Genomic DNA, 19,639 nt, shown 5'->3' on the forward strand with positions numbered 1-19,639 from the left:
ATTTTGTGGAACCGGTCATAAGCAGGGTGGCCTTTTAGATGACAGGTTGTATTGGGCCTGATCTGATGGATAGGAGTGCTAGGGGGGTGACAGGAGGTGATTGATGGGTGTCTCAGGGGGTGGTTAGAAGGGAAAATAGATGCAATCAATGCACTGGGGAGGTGATCGGAAGGGGGTCTAAGGGGGATCTGAGGGTTTGGCCGAGTGATCAGGAGCCCACACGGGGCAAATTAGGGCCTGATCTGATGGGTAGGTGTGCTAGGGGGTGACAGGAGGTGATTGATGGGTGTCTCAAGGTGTGATTAGAGGGGGGGATAGATGCAAGCAATGCACTGGCGAGGTGATCAGGGCTGGGGTCTGAGGGCGTTCTGAGGGTGTGGGCGGGTGATTGAGTGCCCTAGGGGCAGATAGGGGTCTAATCTGATGGGTAGCAGTGACAGGGGGTGATTGATGGGTAATTAGTGTGTGTTTAGGGTACAGAACAGATGTAAACAATGCACTTGGGAGGTGATCGGACATCGGATCTGCGGGCGATCTATTGGTGTGGGTGGGTGATCAGATTGCCCGCAAGGGGCAGGTCAGGGGCTGAGTGATGGGTGGCAGTGACAGGGGGTGATTGATGGGTGACAGTGACAGGGGGTGATTGATGGGTGATTGACAGGTGAGTGACAGGTGATCAGTGGGTTATTACAGGGAAGAACAGATGTAAATATTGCACTGGCGAATTGATAAGTAGGGGTCTGAGGGCAATCTGAGCGTGTAGGCGGGTGATTGGGTGCCCGCAAAGGGACAGATTAGGGTCTGATCTGATCGGTAACAGTAACAGGTGGTGATAGGGGGTGATTGATGGGTAATTAGTGGGTGTTTAGGGTAAAGAACAGATGTAAACACTGCACTTGGGAGGTGATCGGACGTCGGATCTGCGGGCGATCTATTGGTGTGGGTGGGTGATCAGATTGCCCGCAAGGGGCAGGTTAGGGGCTGATTGATGGGTGGCAGTGACAGGGGGTGATTGATGGGTGGCAGTGACAGGGGGTGATTGATGGGTGATTGACAGGTGATCAGTGGGTTATTGCAGGGAAGAACAGATGTAAATATTGCACTGGCGAATTGACAAGGGGGGGTCTGAAGGCAATCTGAGCGTGTAGGTGGGTGATTGGGTGCCCGCAAGGGGCAGATTAGGGTCTGATCTGATGGGTAACAGTGACAGGTGGTGATAGGGGGTGATTGATGGGTAATTAGTGGGTGTTTAGGGTAGAGAACAGATGTAAACACTGCACTTGGGAGGTGATCGGACGTCGGATCTGCAGGCGATCTATTGGTGTGGGTGGGTGATCAGATTGTCCGCAAGGGGCAGGTTAGGGGCTGATTGATGGGTGGCAGTGACGGGGTGATTGATGGGTGATTGACAGGTGATTGACAGGTGATCAGGGGGGATAGATGCATACAGTACACATGGGGGGGGGGTCTGGGGAGAATCTGAGGGGTGGGGGGGTGATCAGGAGGGAGCAGTGGGCAGGGGGATAAAAAAATAGCGTTGACAGATAGTGACAGGGAGTGATTGATGGGTGATTAGGGGGGTGATTGGGTGCAAACAGTGGTCTGGGGGGTGGGCAGGGGGGGTCCTGAGCGGTGCTGTTGGCGATCAGAGGGAAGGGGGGGGGAAATCAGTGTGCTTGGGTGCAGACTAGGGTGGCTGCAGCCTGCCCTGGTGGTCCCTCGGACACTGGGACCACCAGGGCAGGAGACAGCCTGTATAATACACTTTGTATACATTACAAAGTGTATTATACACTTTGTATGCGGCGATCCGGGTGCTAGTAACCCGCCGGCGCTTCCGAACGGCCGGCGGGTTACAGCGCGAGGGGGGCGGAGCCAGTCGCCGGCGGCCGATCGCGTTATTCATGACGCGATCGCGCCACCCATGCCCCTAAAGGACCGCCGCCTCTGGGCATGAGCTGGTCCTTGCGGGGTCCACTTTCCGGCCGCCTCTGTGCATTAGGCGGTCGGGAAGTGGTTAAAGCTGCTGGTGCATTTTATTCATAACTGTTGTAATTCTGTTCAGAATGCAGCCACCAGTGATTTCTGACCTGTGTTTCACCCCAGGACTCATCAGCTGAAGTCCTGCACAGCCAGAGAATGTTTACATAAATGTTTCAAGTAAAGAATGTGTACACAAGATAAGATTAACAGCAGTTCGGATGCGGCAGCCCCTGCATAAGAAAGTCAGCCCTGTGATGTAACCCTTTGAATGCTGTTTTACAAAAAAAAAACATTGTGTTAGTATATTATATGCTGTAAATAATCTTTTAGAGCAAAGAAGAAATTCTATTTCGCTTTAAGTATCAAGTTTATTTTCACCTTGGGTTCACTTTAACCACTTCAGGACCACAGTCTTTTCGCCCCTTAAAGGGGAACTGAAGAGAGAGGTATATGGAGGCTGTCATGTTTATTTCCTTTTAATCAATACCAATTGCCTGGCAGCCCTGCTGGTCTATTTCTCTGCAGTAGTATCTGAATAAAACCAGAAACAAGCATGCAGCTAGTCTTGTCAGATCTGACTTTAAAGTCTGAACCACTGAAACGCCTGATCTGCTGTATGCTTGTTCAGGGGCTATGGCTAATAGTATTAGAGGCAGAGGATCAGCAGGGCTGCCAGGCAACTGGTATTGCTTAAAAGGAAATAAACATGACAGGCTCCATACACCTCTCTCTTCAGTTCCCCTTTAAGGACCAGAGCCTTTTTCTCCATTCAGACCACTGCAGCTTTCACGGTTTATTGCTCGGTCATACAACCTACCACCTAAAGGAATTTTACCTCCTTTTCTTGTCACTAATACAGCTTTCTTTTGCTGCTATTTGATTGCTGCTGCGAGTTTTAGTTTTTATTATATTCATCAAAAAATACATGAATTTTGGCAAAAAAATGACTTTTTTAACTTGCTGTGCTGACATTTTTCAAATAAAGTAAAATTTCCTATACATTTGAGCGCGAAAGTTATTCTGCTACATGTCTTTGATAAAAAAAAACCATTCAGTGTATATTTATTGGATTGGGTAAAAGTTATAGCGTTTACAAACTATGGTACCAAAAGTGAATTTTCCCATTTTCAAGCATCTCTGACTTTTCTGCGCACCTGTCAGGTTTCATGAGGGGCTAAAATTCCAGGATAGTACAAATACCCCCCAAATGACCCCATTTTGGAAAGAAGACATCCCAAAGTATTCAGTGAGAGGCATGGTGAGTTAATAGAAGATTTTATTTTTTGTCACAACTTAGCGGAAAATGACACTTTCTGACAAAAAAAAGAAAAAAAAAAGTTTCCATTTCTTCTAACTTGCGACAAAAAAAAATGAAATCTGCCACGGACTCACTATGCTCCTCTCTGAATACCTTGAAGTGTCTACTTTCCAAAATGGGGTCATTTGTGGGGTGTGTTCACTGTCCTGGCATTTTGGGGGGTGCCTAATTGTAAGCACCCCTGTAAAGCCTAAAGATGCTCATTGGACTTTTGGCCCCTTAGCGCAGTTAGGCTGCAAAAAAGTGCCACACATGTGGTATTGCCGTACTCAGGAGAAGTAGTATAATGTGTTTTGGGGTGTATTTTTACACATACCCATGCTGGGTGGGAGAAATATCTCCGTAAATGACAATTGTTTTATTTTTTTTACACACAATTGTCTATTTATGGAGATATTTCTCCCACTCAGCATGGGTATGTGGAAAAATACACCCCAAAACACATTATACTACTTCTCCTGAGTACGGCGATACCACATGTGTGGCACTTTTTTGCACCCTAACTGCGCTAAGGGGCCCAAAGTTCAATGAGTACCTTTAGGATTTCACAGGTCATTTTGCGACATTTGGTTTCAAGACTACTCCTCACGGTTTAGGGCCCCTAAAATGCCAGGGCAGTATAGGAACCCCACAAATTACCCCATTTTAGAAAGAAGACACCCCAAGGTATTCCGTTAGGAGGATGGTGAGTTCATAGAAGATTTTTTTTTTTTTGTCACAAGTTAGCGGAAATTGATTTTAATTGTTTTTTTTCACAAAGTGTCATTTTCCGCTAACTTGTGACAAAAAATAAAATCTTCTATGAACTCACCATACTCCTAACGGAATACCTTGGGGTGTCTTCTTTCTAAAATGGGGTCATTTGTGGGGTTCCTATACTGCCCTGGCATTTTAGGGGCCCTAAACCGTGAGGAGTAGTCTTGAACCCAAATGTCTCAAAATGACCTGTGAAATCCTAAAGGTACTCATTGGACTTTGGGCCCCTTAGCACAGTTAGGCTGCAAAAAAGTGTCACACATGTGGTATCGCCGTACTCAGAAGAAGTAGTATAATGTGTTTTGTGGTGTATTTTTACATATAACCATGCTGGGTGGGAGAAATATCTCTGTAAATGACACATTTTTGATTTTTTTTTACACACAATTGTCCATTTACAGAGAGATTTCTCCCACCCAGCATGGGTATGTGTAAAAATACACCACAAAACACATTATACTACTTCTCCTGAGTATGGCGATACCACATGTGTGACACTTTTTTGCAGCCTAGGTGCGCTAAGGGGCCCAACGTCCTATTCACAGGTTATTTTGAGGCATTTGTTTTCTAGACTACTCCTCACGGTTTAGGGCCCCTAAAATGCCAGGGCAGTATAGGAACCCCACAAGTGACCCCATTTTAGAAAGAAGACACCCCAAGGTATTCCGTTAGGGGTATGGTGAGTTCATAGAAGATTTTATTTTTTGTCACAAGTTAGTGAAAAATGACACTTTGTGAAAAAAACAATAAAAATCTAATTTCCGCTAACTTTTGACAAAAAAATAAAATCTTCTATGAACTCATCATACACCTAACAGAATACCTTGGGGTGTCTTCTTTCTAAAATGGGGTCACTTGTGGGGTTCCTATACTGCCCTGGCATTTTACGGGCCCAAAACTGTGAGTAGTCTGGAAACCAAATTTCTCAAAATGACTGATCAGGGGTATAAGCATCTGCAAATTTTGATGACAGGTGGTCTATGAGGGGGCAAATTTTGTGAAACCGGTCATAAGCAGGGTGGCCTCTTAGATGACAGGATGTTTTGGGCCTGATCTGATGGATAGGAGTGCTAGGGGGGTGACAGGAGGTGATTGATGGGTGTCTCAGGGGGCGGTTAGAGGGGAAAATAGATGCAATCAATGCACTGGGGAGGTGATCGGAAGGGGGTCTGAGGGGGACCTGAGGGTTTGGCCGAGTGATCAGGAGCCCACACGGGGCAAATTAGGGCCTGATCTGATGGGTAGGTGTGCTAGGGGGTGACAGGAGGTGATTGATGGGTGTCTCAAGGTGTGATTAGAGGGGGGAAATAGATGCAAGCAATGCACTAGCGAGGTGATCAGGGCTGGGGTCTGAGGACGTTCTGAGGTGTGGGCGGGTGATTGGGTGCCCGCAAGGGGCAGATTAGGGTCTAATCTGATGGGTAACCGTGACAGGTGGTGATAGGGGGTGATTGATGGGTAATTAGTGGGTGTTTAGAGGAGAGAAGAGATGTAAACACTGCACTTGGGAGGTGATCTGATGTCGGATCTGCGGGCGATCTATTGGTGTGGGTGGGTGATCAGATTATGTATAAAGAGGATAGCGCTCACAGTGTCCCTACTAGCACCCTGATACTCACACTCGATCACCTCCTCTCTTCTATAAAAAGTAATTTGTCAAGAGGTAGCGCTCAGATTGCCCGCAAGGGGCAAGTTAGGGGCTGATTGATGGGTGGCAGTGACAGGGGGTGATTGATGGGTGGCAGTGACAGGGGGTGATTGATAGGTGATTGACAGGTGATCAGTGGGTTATTACAGGGAATAACAGATGTAAATATTGCACTGGCGAATTGATAAGGGGGGGTCTGAGGGCAATCTGAGTGTGTGGGCGGGTGATTGGGTGCCCGCAAGGGGCAGATTAGGGTCTAATCTGATGGGTAACAGTGACAGGTGGTGATAGGGGGTGATTGATGGGTAATTAGTGGGTGTTTAGAGGAGAGAAGAGATGTAAACACTGCACTTGGGAGGTGATCTGATGTCGGATCTGCGGGCGATCTATTGGTGTGGGTGGGTGATCAGATTGCCCGCAAGGGGCAGGTTAGGGGCTGATTGATGGGTGGCAGTGACAGGGGGTGATTGATGGGTGGCAGTGACAGGGGGTGATTGATAGGTGATTGACAGGTGATCAGTGGGTTATTACAGGGAATAACAGATGTAAATATTGCACTGGCGAATTGATAAAGGGGGGTCTGAGGGCAATCTGAGCGTGTGGGCGGGTGATTGGGTGCCCGCAAGGGGTAGATTAGGGTCTAATCTGATGGGTAACAGTGACATGTGGTGATAGGGGGTGATTGATAGGTGATTGATGGGTAATTAGTGGGTGTTTAGAGGAGAGAAGAGATGTAAACACTGCACTTGGGAGGTGATCTGATGTCGGATCTGCGGGCGATCTATTGGTGTGGGTGGGTGATCAGATTGCCCACAAGGGGCAGGTTAGGGGCTGATTGATGGGTGGCAGTGACAGGGGTTGATTGATGGGTGGCAGTGACAGGGGGTGATTGATAGGTGATTGACAGGTGATCAGTGGGTTATTACAGGGAATAACAGATGTAAATATTGCACTGACGAATTGATAAAGGGGGGTCTGAGGGCAATCTGAGCGTGTGGGCGGGTGATTGGGTGCCCGCAAGGGGCAGGTTAGGGGCTGATTGATGGGTAGCAGTGACAGGGGGTGATTGACTGGTGATTGACGGGTGATTGACAGGTGATCAGGGGGGATAGATGCATACAGTACACGGGGGGGGGGGGATGGGGAGAATCTGAGGGGTGGGGGGTGATCAGGAGGGGGCAGTGGGCAGGGGGGGGGATAAAAAAAAATAGCGTTGACAGATAGTGACAGGGAGTGATTGATGGGTGATTAGGGGGGTGACTGGGTGCAAACAGTGGTCTGGGGGGTGGGCAGGGGGGGGTCTGAGGGGTGCTGTGGGCGATCAGGGGGCAGGGGGGGGGGAAATCAGTGTGCTTGGGTGCAGACTAGGGTGGCTGCAGCCTGCCCTGGTGGTCCCTCGGACACTGGGACCACCAGGGCAGGAGGCAGCCAGTATAATAGGCTTTGTATACATTACAAAGCCTATTATACAATGTAAATGCGGCGATCCGAGTGCTTGTAACCCGCCGGCGCTTCCGAACGGCCGGCGGGTTACTACGAGCGGTGGGCGGAGCCAGTCCCCGGCGGCTGATCGCGTCACGAATGACGCGATCGCCGCATAGCCACTCCCGCAGCCGCCCCCGCCGATGGGCGTATTGCGGTCGTTTGGGCCCAGTCTTTGCCGCCGCCCATCGGCTGGGGGCGGTCGGCAAGTGGTTAAAAAAGAGGAAAGATATTATGTTTCCTTCTAATGCTGGGAATACACGGTTCGTTTTTTGAGGTGATTAGATGGTTAGATAGATAATTTCCAACATGTCCGATCTCCTGTTCGATCATTTTGCTGCTCGATTCCTGATAGAGGTCAATGGAAAAAGATAAGAAAAACAAGTGGAAGATAAGAGAATCGAGCGGAAAATCGAGTGGCAAAATCGATCGAGCGGAGAATCGAGCGGAAAAAAGATGAACCGTGCATGCCCACCTTTACATGTCTCTTGATTGCAAAGCCTCAAAAAACCTGTCTTTTTCCTTTAGGCAGCGTTCACACATTCACATCCAGATTCTGTCACACTTTGCTGATGTGCGATTCTGCATTTTGCAATTTTTTGGGTTTGGTCCTTTGATTTTTCCTCTGTGATTTTGCATTTTGTGTGCGTTCATTATGCAATTTTTCGGACCTTTATGCTTCCATGCATACCAGTGGTGTCAATTTACATGAGCATGTGTATAATTAACTTCAAAAAACGATCCGATTTTTTTAAGACAAATGCGGTTTTTCTGCATCTCTATTGACTTACATTAAATGTGAATTGCACTTTACACACAATAAAGAGCAACACTGCAATGTGATTTAAAAACACAGAAAAACCTCAAAACATATAAAAAAAAGAAAGAAAAAGCGTGGTCAAATGCTATGCCATCCAAATACATCTGATATGCATCGAATACAAAATCGCAATTGTATTATGTATGATGCTTGTGAATTCAAATAGGTGTGAAAGGGTCCTGGTAAGAGAAACATAATCTAGAATCAATGTGATTCCATAACTCATTGGTAAATTAGAGCTGCTAAAGGGCCTTTAAAAGGGAAATACATTTAATAATGTGCTAAGCTATTCCTCCAATAGCTTAGCACATTATTAAATGTGCAGTAAGAGTTAATAGTTTTAGTTTTATTTTCTCTTCTAGCCTTAACAGTCAGTGAGCTGCTTAAAGAGAGTCTGAAAATACATGTTTTTATGGAGCAGGCCGCTTCAGCATTATAATCCAAACAGATTTGCCACATCCCCGTGGCAGAACAATGTCTTTATAACCCCAAATTCAGGGCCAAAATTCCACGACTTTCCAGGTCATGGATTTTGCTGCCCGAGGGAGGCAGAGCTTTGCGCTGTAGCTCTGCCTCCAGTCCAATCAATTTCTGACGATCTCCACCTCTCCCGGCCCCTCTCAGTGAATGAAGAATGAGAGGGGCAGGCAGTGGCGTAGCTAAGGAGTTGTGGGCCCCGATGCAAGTTTTACAATGGGGCCCTCTAAGCACTCTATACATAGCAACTGATACGGCGCACCAAAACCTACACTACAGTGTCTGAGGTGCAAGAAAGGGATGGGGAACAGTTTGTTAATGATTACCACTATTCAAAGTACCTATAGAAGTGATTATTATGAGCACAGGACCAATAGAGACCTAATACTGTAGTTGAGGGAGGGCCCTTCGGGGCCCCACTGGCCCAAGGGCCCCAATGCGGTGGCTACCTCTGCAACGCCTATTGCTATGCCCCTGGGGGCAGGGAGAGGTGAAGATCGGCAGAGATTGACTGAAGCAGAGGCAGAGCTACTGCACAAAGCTCTGCCTCTACCAAGAAGGAGCCCCGAATTTTGCCCCGAGGATTTGGGGGTGATTAAGACCTTGTTCTGCCGCGGGAATGCGGCAAATCGGTTTGGATTATTATGCTGAAGCGGCCTGCACCATAAAAACAGGTATTTTAAAATGCTTCAGACTCTCTTTAACCACAACACTGAACTTTCTAGGCTGCCCATTGTTTTATCTCTCAAGCCCAGCACACACCATGCAATATCTCATCAGTTTGATGGGTTGATTCGATAATTTCAAACCGGTTGGATCAACTCCCGATCAATAATGCGATTGATTTTCCGCAGTAGTTAATGGAAAATCGATCATGTTATTGATCAGGAGATGATCAGACCGGTTGAAAATTATCGAATCGACCTGTTGATCTAATGGGACATTACCGTGAATCAGGGCCCTAGGCTTAAAAATAGTTGACAGTCCAGTTTAGCAATTACAAGCAGGAACTAAGGTCCAGGCATATGAGGCTGATGCTCCCTGACTGCTATGTTAGCTCTGAGACTTCAGGTAGTTAAAGGTCCATTGCACTAGTTGGGGATGACTGTATTTCTCATGAATGGTCGACGTCTTGTAATATTTAACTTTGATTGAAAATGTTCATTAACCTCCCTGCCGGTATGATTTCATGCGGCGCACGGCCGCGGGAGGCGTTTTTTTTGCCTTTTTTTTTTTTTTTAGCATGTAGCTAGCCTAGCACTAGCTACATGCTTCCCCCCTCCCTGCGGCGTCCGCCCAGCCCCTCCGATCCCCTCCGGCGCCTAATCCCAACAGGAAATCCCGTTCCCGGAATTTCCTGTATGGGCTTCCCCCCGTCGCCATGGCGACGATCGCGATGATGTTATTGACGTCATCGACGTCGTGACATCAGATAGGGTCCCGATCCACCCCTCAGCGCTGCCTGGCACTGTAGGTAGCAGCGGATCGGCGGCGATCATATAGAACACGCAGCTAGCAAAGTGCTAGCTGCGTGTTTAAAAAAAAAAATGATGCAAATCGGCCCAGCAAAGCCTAAGAAATCCTCCTGTGCGGCATAGCCCGAGCTGAGCTCGGGCTTACCGCCAGGGAGGTTAAAAAATATTGAAACTAAAAAAAATAGCCGACAGTCTAAAGATAGCAGTGTGGTACTTACAGGCTGCCTTACATATTACAGTATTATGCATGATGACAGCTCCCAGCACTGCTGCACTGTGGGTGATTTTAACACACTTACTTTGGAGAAAGACATGTAGGATAACTATATAGTCAATATTTTTTCTTTTCCAAAGGACAGCAAACACTTGACAGCACTCCTAGGCTGCAAATGAAATAAACCAACAGAGGTGTGCAGATCTCCCGGGGAATAAAATACACACCTTGAATATAAATCAGATGCAAATTATGCAATAATCCCTAATCTAATAATTTGAATGCAAACTGAAGCACATGGATGCAGCTAGACATAAGTATACTTACATTTGTTTTGTACAGCAGGAGACATTGGCAGTGCTTCCAGAGGCTGCACCCAAATTGATTACTTGTATAGATGTGCAGAGCTCGAAAAAATGGGCAAATTACACAACTTGCATTCAAAACAGGTACAGCAAAGGAGTGTGTTAGCTTCATCAAAAATAATATGTGCACAAATTATTCCCTACTAGACTCTTCCACGGCGATGACGGGCCCTCTCGGAAGAGGCATACCCACTAGCCTAACCGTAAAAACATAATTCTTACCTGGTGCTGCTAGTCATTGACAGCACTCCTAGGCTGCTAGGTATATAGTCAATAAGGATTATTTGAAAGATAGGTTATTAACTGTTTGGTATGCCAGACTTTAGCTCCTCCTTAAATCCCCCTTACTGGAAAGTATAAGAAAGCGGAACTGATTTCTGCCTTTTCTGTCTGAAAAGTAAAAGACCACCACTGCAAAAATTATGCAGAAAGGGTAAGTGCCTCATTTGGTTGTACCTTTTGCAAAGTTTTAAAATGTATTTCTGTTTTCCTAAAAGCTCTATCCATCTTTACCCAGAAAATAAATATTCATGCGCCAGCTTTGTGAATTTCAGAATGGTGATGTTGATAATAGAGCTGAACCAACTGCACACAGGCAAATCTATCATTATTACTCTTTTCAGGGTCCCACTTTCCCTCAAAATGTGATGTCTGCCCAGTGGGTGCCCTTGTGTGAATCTCACAGTTGTTCCCTGCTGCTATTACTAATGCTGCTCCTGCAGCTAGACGCTTTGTGAAGGCACGCTGTTGGGACAAATACAGGTGAGTGGCAGGAAAATGTTCAGTTTGTATATGAAAATTTGTTTTGCTTCAAAGTGCCTCTTTTTGATTCAAACAGTTTGGCCAAACAGGTTAAAATGTTCAGGATTCAAATTCATTGAGTTTGGACAAAAATAAAATCAATGTCTAAACTGAGTTGAACTCTATTATGGAACCCTTTAACCTTTCAGCAGCTAAAGAAAGTAAAGCTTTTTTTTACCTGCCTCCGGGGAAGTGTGTGTTCCCCAGCCTGGCAGGCTAGGCAAGGTAGGCAGAGTGGTTTGCAGGGAGCCTTTATACTTACCTGTCCGGATGGCTTCTTCTCTCCTTCACCGCAGCAGCGATGCAACCTCGACATGTCATCTGGGTTCTGATCACATCCGATCACGTGACATGACGTGATCGGAATCCGGGGGGCTGATGTTGGAAGAGGGGTGATGGAAGGGTGATGGAAGAGTCTCTTTCACCACCACCCTTCCAACACCAGGTGGTGCTGTAACTCTAAAACCATCTCTTGTATCCCGATCACGTCATATCATGTGATCGGGACTCAGAAGACATGTTGGAAGTTCAGAGCCGCTGCGGTGGAGGAAAAGCAGCCGATCCAGCCGTCCGGACAGGTAACTATAACCGCTTCCTGCCGCCCGCTCTGCATGGCTGCACTACACAGCCAAATTAAACTAGCCGGCAAAAGGTCATACTACAGAGCAGTTTTCAAACAAATGATCTCATTTGAAACTGCTAAAAGATTAAAATAACGGAATGGTACCTAACAAGATGACTAGCTTGTACTCTTTGCCGATTAGATCAGGGTGACAAATCCTGTCCTGACCTAGGTACTCTTGTGTGCCCTGGGCAGCATTTCTTAGATGTCTCCAGATTACTTATAGTATAGGCCACAATATGAGCTAGAACTGGGTTTTGCTTGGTTTATTTTTCATCAGACCACTGAGCCCATGCTATGTAACAAAGTTTGGGTTTAAGGAGCTACAGCAGAGTGCAACAACTTTGTTTTTTTTTTGTTTTGTTTTTATAGTTATGTTAGTTTTCTTTGAATTGTGTCCTTTTAGAGTATAGAACAACGTATGATTAATGTATGTGTGTGTTTCAACTCTGTTAACTATGTACCCATGTTATTGTATTGATATTCTATTATCTGTATTACCTGGCACCCATTTTTCCTCATGACTCTATTGCATGTGTTTAAGAAAGGGGCCACTGGACCACCAGGCCACATCCCTGTGTTGTAATAGATCACAATGTACAAATAATGCATGTGATAATGTGCATGTTACACACCAATTCTTCATGCTCCGTAAATAACGTACATGTTTTAATAAACAAGACAAGACAAATAGCATTTATATCTCGCTTTTCTCCTGGTGGACTCAAAGCGCCAGAGCTGCAGCCACTAGGACACTATAGGCAGTAGCAGTGTTAGGGAGACTGGCCCAAGGTCTCCTACTGAATAGGTGCTGGCATACTGAACAGGCAGATCCAAGATTCAAACCCTGGTCCCCTGTGTCAGAGGCACAGCCATTAACCATTACACCATCCAGCCAAACAGATAGTCCACTGAATTACCACATTTGCCTGATCACCTTACAGTGACATGCAAGGATCCTCGGTTTTCACCATCAACATAAATATTTGTTTTCTATATTTTCATTTCAATGCTTCCTGCCCTGGTGATTATTCTTACTCACATTTGTCACTTTTCAACTTACAATTTAAACATTAAAACAATAACATATGGTATATACTTAACTATTAGGCCCCGTTCACACTGCACGCGTTTGTGTCCGTTTTTAAGGTACGCGTTTTGTGTGCGTTTTGCGAGGGCCAGAAAAATCAATGCAAAGGTATGGCCCTCGTTCACATATACGCGTGGCAAACGTATGCGTGGCAGAAACGCATAGTTGGATGCATTTCTGTGCGTCGCGCACAGAAACGCATTATAATGAATGGGCGCGCACTAAAAACGCATGGCATGCGTTTTTGTATGCGTATTCGGAGGTGCGTTTCTCGTCGGAAGTAGCTGACTCTTCCAGGTATGATCAAAAACGCATAAGGAAAAAACGCATACAAACGCATTACAAAAACGCGTACAAACGCGTACAAACGCATGCGTTTTTCCAGTGCGTTTACTACATGCGTTCTGCACGTTTTCCACACGCACATAATATGAACAGGGCCTTAGTCTAGAAATTTAGGTCTGATTCCCTAAATAAAAGGATAGGGGTCAACTTATACACGCATCACAAGCAATGCTTAGCACACTGAGTAATGTGTGTAGTATTAGTGACATTCCCATTTGCAACAATTTTCCTAGTGGTAAGTGACACTTTCTTGATAAAGGAAATGTCAAGAAAACACAGGTCTGAAAGTCCTGCCCACAACAGTTAACAAGCATTGGGCGGGGGAAAAATACTGGACTGCAGCCAGGAAGGGGAGTGAATAATGACTGCACTTGGGGTCCTGGAGGAGTTACTGGCTGCAAATAAGGGACAGGAGGAGTTAATGGCTGCAATACTGTATGCAGTGCAGTCATTAACCTCTCCTGGTACCCAGGTGCCACTGTTCATTCTTCTTGGCCCCAAGTGCAGCCATTAACTTTGCTGGGTAGACTTATACTTGAGTCAGAACAAAATTGCAGCTTAAGAGGGTCAAATATTGTTGTTGACTTATGCACAAGGTTGACTTATACTCAACGATATACAGTAACATACATTCTCATAATTAATTAACACTGAGCTTAAATCTGCCATTTGTCCAGAGCAATGAGTAGGCTTTAGTGCACAACACAAACAGTGTGGTCTTGCTGCTCAAACTGCAAAGTCAGTCCACCAGGGTGTCAACCAGTCCACACTTGGATCCTCCAAGCTTATGTAAGAGCAAAGTCCAAATAGACATTTATTAAAGTACCACAACCACTAAAAAAACCCAACGTTTCGGCCAGAGGCCTTTCTCAAGTGTTACCTTGTCACATCAGTGTAAAGGTGCGTACACACGCACTATTGTAACAAAGGACGGTTCGTCAGACCCTCCCACTGGGCGGGACGTTCTGCCGACAGGAGGACGTGTGTACAGTCTGTCGGCAGACTGATAACACTGTTTCTGACAGATCCGCTCGGGAGAAATTTTTTTTCTTATTAGGGTCAGCTTGATAGTCCTTGTACAATCTGATATCACTTCGATGCTTGTTCAATCTAGCTCAAATTGGTCTCGAAGTTTGACCTACACAGCCAATCCCACAAGTGCACTTTAAAAAATAGACTACATTTGAAGTCAAACACGAATAATTACCCCAAAATTTAATTTTGGTGGTGCTCATAATGGCTCACGTATTCACCCTTCGAGATAGTTAAGCAATTTTGTCAACTTGGAAAAGTCCCCTTCTTTACCAACTGGACTGTTTTTACTGACATCTGCTCTCACAAGCATATCTCTAAGGTTGCATTCACAGTGGGACGTTGCGTTTTAATGCGGCGTTAAAGTCGCAACGTGTCTGCGTTAAGAGGTAACGCACTGCAAACAGCGAGTTACCACAATGCAACATATTTTTTTTTTGAAAAATTTATTTTTATTCAAGGAAACAGCAAGATAATAACAGACGGTTGTCACCAAGGTAATGATATTCACATTCAATTGCAACAGTAAAAATACTTATAGATAGACAGTAAGGTAAGATGGACACTGTGACAACACGCTAACATACTTATCAAATGACAGAACTGTTTTCAACGTGACTTTAACGTCGCCTTGTGAACGGCCCATAGGATTAGCATTACAGTGCGGTAAGCTGCATTATAAGACTTTATAACGCAGCTCCACAATCCATACGTGAATTCTCATGGATTGCAGTGCCTACCAAGTTTCCTTGCATCTCTTATTAATACAAAGCCAATTGCTAAAGCAAGCTGTTTTTGGAGCCAACACTAATCTAATCAGATTAAATATTTCTGAGAAACTATACAAAAACAATAACAACATTAATATGTATTAAGATAATTTATCAAAAATGTATTTAAATTACTTAAAGAGGAACTTTAACCAAGGATTGAACTTCATTTCAATCAGTAGGTTGATTTCCCACAAGAAATCTTTACCTTTTTTCAAATAGAGTGGTCTGTATGGCTAATATTGTGAGGAAACCCCTCCCACAGTGTGATGTTAGGGCAATGGTCCTTACAGTTTTCTGTCTGTAAACCTCTTTGCATTGTAGGTAATAATGGCAATATCTCCCTCTGTGCATAGAACTCTCAGGAAATAAACATTCAGTACAGATCACCTAGCAGAACTAATGATGTTGCCACCATGTGATAAATTTCAGAATGTAAATCAGGGAGAGGAAATATTTTACAATGGGCAAACACTAACTAAATAATCTATTGTAATGATCCGCTCAGCTGGATGCACTGGCAGACAGCTGTTTGACCATTCCTCTAGTCTGTGGGCTGCAGGTCTCTGCAGGAGAGACCTGTTTTTCCATTACAAGTTTCTGGTCTGTTCTGCTGCTGAGGAATTTGCATACACTCGTTATGCAAATCTCCTACTTGCCTCCTTTGATGACTGGCAGTATAAAGAACCATGTTTCCCAGAGTCCTTTGCTGGTCATAAGAGTTAGTTCCTGCGTAACACTCGCCTGGAGTGTCAGCCTTGCTCTTTGTTTGAAGATTAGCCTAGAGTAATTGCCGGAACTGCACTAGGCAGTTTCCCTAGTGCAGTTAGGATTGCATTATTTGTATTGCCTGTTCTGTCTGTCTGTGGGGTGCTAACCAGAGCAGCGGTTGTTACTGGTAGGCCCCTCTGTTCTGTTGTTGCCTTACTTGGATCGCACTCGCTCTGACGGAAAGAGCAGTGGATCGTATCTCTTACGTATTCCTGTTTTCGTGTGTCTGTCTTGTCTGCTACGACCGCTTGCTGGAGGCTCGGTGAGGTTACCGTTAAGCAAGCGCTCGCTTCCTCTGTTTCATGTTTGTCTGTCGGTGGTTAGTTAGACGTGCTTGTCTCTGTTGTGCTTATCACGCGGGGTCCGCACATAAACGTGTGCACTGTTGCGAATGAGTGTGGTGTTCGCGTTTAGCTAGCGTTTGTTATTTTCCTTATCTTCTCATTGTATGATTTGCTGTGCCTTTGCTACTCTCGTGCTCTGCCTTGCTGTAGCCTTGTGTCACCTCTGGCAATCGCCTCTCTCGCAATTGCGTTCCTACTTCATATCTGCGGTTGTGTATGCACCGTTGCGGGTTGGCGACTAGTTTGGTGCACACACATACAATCTGTCCCTGTGCTCATTCTCTTCCGCAATCACTTCTCTTGTGATTGCGTTCTCACTTGGTTTCTTCTGTTGTGTGTCCACCGTCGCAGGTTGGCGGCTAGATTGGTGGACATACATACATTCCTCATCTGTGCTTATTCGGTCTTGTGTCGCTGTTAGCAATCTGGCGATTGCCTTCTCACTTTGTCTTCCTGGTTGTGTGTTCATCGTCGCAGGGTGGCGACTAGTTTGGTGGACGCACATACCCCCTGTCGCTTTGATCTTTCTCTTTCAGGGCTATCTTGCCCTGCGTTTCTTCCCTTCGTACAATTCCTGTCTGGCGTGTGTGGCAGGGCAGAGGAGCTGTTCCTCTGCACTCCACAGCTCCACCTGTCGACAGGAATTTCCCTCTACAGGTGCATTGCCCCTTTTGCTGGGTTCCCTCAAATTACACGGTTGTGGAGGATTTCGGTAGTGTCAGCGCACGTCTTGTGCGCTGATCACGGAGAAAATTCTACAATCGTTACATAAATGAATATTTTTTTTACATTACAGTTCCTGTTTAAGTGAAACATGCACTGTTTTCAGTGCTCATTCAAATCCAGAATAGGTTACTGGTGTTGAAAGACAGGAAATTATGATGATAAAAATGCTTTTTTTTAATTTGCTCCACTCACTCAATTTCAAACTGCCACTGCTGCTGTGCTGGTCAGTTACACTCTGTTCCTTACCCCTATGTTACTGTGGTCCTGGCCATTCTCCTACCTAATGTGTCCACCCACTGGATTGGAGAAGATGGAAGTGCCTGACAATCTGGCAGTACTAAGCATCCTGATGCATGGCAATATCTTTGCATATGTGCATAATGAGAGTAGATGAGGCACAAAGGGGACCAAGATGGCAAGTGGAGGGGAGCAGCAGCAAAGGCGAGCTCAGCAAAGCTGCTCCAGTACAACATTAGGCAGAGACCACATTTGTCACAATCACATGTGCTTTACCACCTGCAAAATCACATTTCAACTTAAAGAGAAACTCCGACCAAGAATTTAACTTTATCCCAATCAGTAGCTGATACCCCCTTTTACATGAGAAATATAATGATTTTCACAAACAGACCATCAGGGGCGCTGTATGACTGATTTTGTGCTGAAACCCCTCCCACAAGAGGCTCTGGTACCGTACGGTACTCTGGGCAAACTGCCACAATGTAACAATGTTCACAGACAGGAAATGGCTGTTTACAGCTGTCTGCAAGGCCAGAACAGCTAGAAACAGCTAAATAACCTGCCCACAGTAAAAATGTCACCATGTAATACATGTCAGAATGTGAATCTGGGAGAGGAAAGATTTTACAATGAGCAAACACTGACTAAATCATTTATACATAATTATGGTAAAAATGAAGCACTTTTTTATTACACTATTTTCACTGGAGTTCCTCTTTAAAGCCAATGTTAGTCAATGGGATGGGTCACACTTGAATGTAGGTTTCTCATGCAGGAATATAAAACTTGCATCTTGCAGCATCATATTGCGCATTGATGTGCATGGTTCCTGCCTCATGCCTCAGGGCTGGAACCCACTAGAGCATTTTTTGAGTGTTTAGGGATCACTTTCAATTGCTAGCGATTTCCCTAAATGCTCTACTAATGTAAATGGATGGGACATACTGTATTCCAGTAGAGCAGGACATGCAGCATTTTGGGAGTGTTTCCATTCTAATGTATTGTATAGGAACAGGGAAATCACTCCCAAAATCGTTTGCAAATCGCTACCACAAATTGCTAGCGATTACGCTTTTTAGTGGGTCCCAGGCCTTACTGTTTTTAAGATAATTTTTTTTAGTGTGGGGTCAAGTTCACTTAGATTGATGCTGTTTAGAACCAAAGTCTGCAGAAGGTGAGAACACTTCAGCAAGATATTTGAAGCTCATGTGAATATGGTTAATTAGAGGATACAGTGATGTAAAATAAAGGAATACCGAATACACTCGTATATAAGCCTAATTTTTCAGCACAAAAAATGTGCTGAAAAGTTATCCTCTCGGCTTATATGTGAGTCAGTGGAGCAGAATAGATGGTGGAGCAGGTTTGGGACTGGCTGAGGTGCATAAGGATCTTGCACTAGAGATCCTGCTTCCCGGCTGGCTCCCTACTGTGTCTGTGCCCCGCATCCCCTAAACATGCTGTGCAGAGTGCGCTGCTCAAGACTACTTGTGTCCCCTGTCTTGTGGAGTGGAGCATGCAAGCAACATGTCAGCAGCGCAACGATCGGGTGTTTTTCCTGTGTAGCAATCACTGTGTCTCATATCTATGAGGCCATCTAGTGGAGTCTTGAGACACAGCTGTATCATCCTTGGGGCACATCAGGCTATGGGGATAAGGAATTACTTGTACTGGGGGCACATCTGGCTACTGTGGAGGGGACTATACTGGGAAGGGAAGTAGAAGAGAAATCGAGAGCCCAATATGGTGTAGTACGTCAAAACCTTTGAATAAATGAAACAGTGAGATGGTAATACTCACAAACATGGGTTACTGCCTAGGTAACCACTCAATAGGCAGGTGAGGAGATTAGACCTGTCCTCACTCAGGAATAAGAAGTCGCTCTCTGTAGATAGGAAGAAAAGGGGGTAGATCACCCCTCCACCTGGGGTGGACTTGAATATACTGGTAGGTGAACAGAGGCACCAGAAGAATAAAAGTGCATAACATTTTTAAAAATTGCTGGGAGGAAGTGGTGGACTCGCCTCCATTAAAGTAGACACAATGGACTGTAATTAAATAAATATTTAATTACAGTCCATTCTGTCTACTTTAACTGAGGCAAGTCCACCACTTCCTCCCAGCAATTTTTAAAAATTGTATGTACTTTTATTCTTCTGGCGCCTCTGTACTGGGAAGGGGGCTTATACGCAAGTCAATAACTTTTTCCTGGTTTCTAAGGGAGAAGTGGGTACCTTGGCTTATATGCGGGTCGGCTTATATGCTAATATATTCTGTATCCTCTATATAAAACAAAGTAGCATTTTCTGATATTTTTATGGGTGATATCAGTCCTAATTGGCTGGCAAATGCAGAACACA

General features: G+C 45.2%; 1 long non-coding RNA gene across 3 annotated transcripts in view; it reads left to right on the forward strand.

Annotated features, from left to right (window-relative positions):
• LOC137563117 (uncharacterized) overlaps window positions 1-19,639 on the forward strand; it is a 90,331-nt gene that overhangs the window by 57,054 nt on the left and 13,638 nt on the right. For all 3 annotated transcript variants that reach the window (XR_011030261.1, XR_011030260.1, XR_011030262.1), the window contains exon 3: window positions 11,162-11,300. This is a non-coding gene — a long non-coding RNA (uncharacterized lncRNA). The remainder of the gene's footprint in view (window positions 1-11,161; window positions 11,301-19,639) is intronic.

Source organism: Hyperolius riggenbachi, chromosome 3, assembly GCF_040937935.1.
Source record: "Hyperolius riggenbachi isolate aHypRig1 chromosome 3, aHypRig1.pri, whole genome shotgun sequence".
Classification (NCBI taxonomy): domain Eukaryota; kingdom Metazoa; phylum Chordata; class Amphibia; order Anura; family Hyperoliidae; genus Hyperolius; species Hyperolius riggenbachi.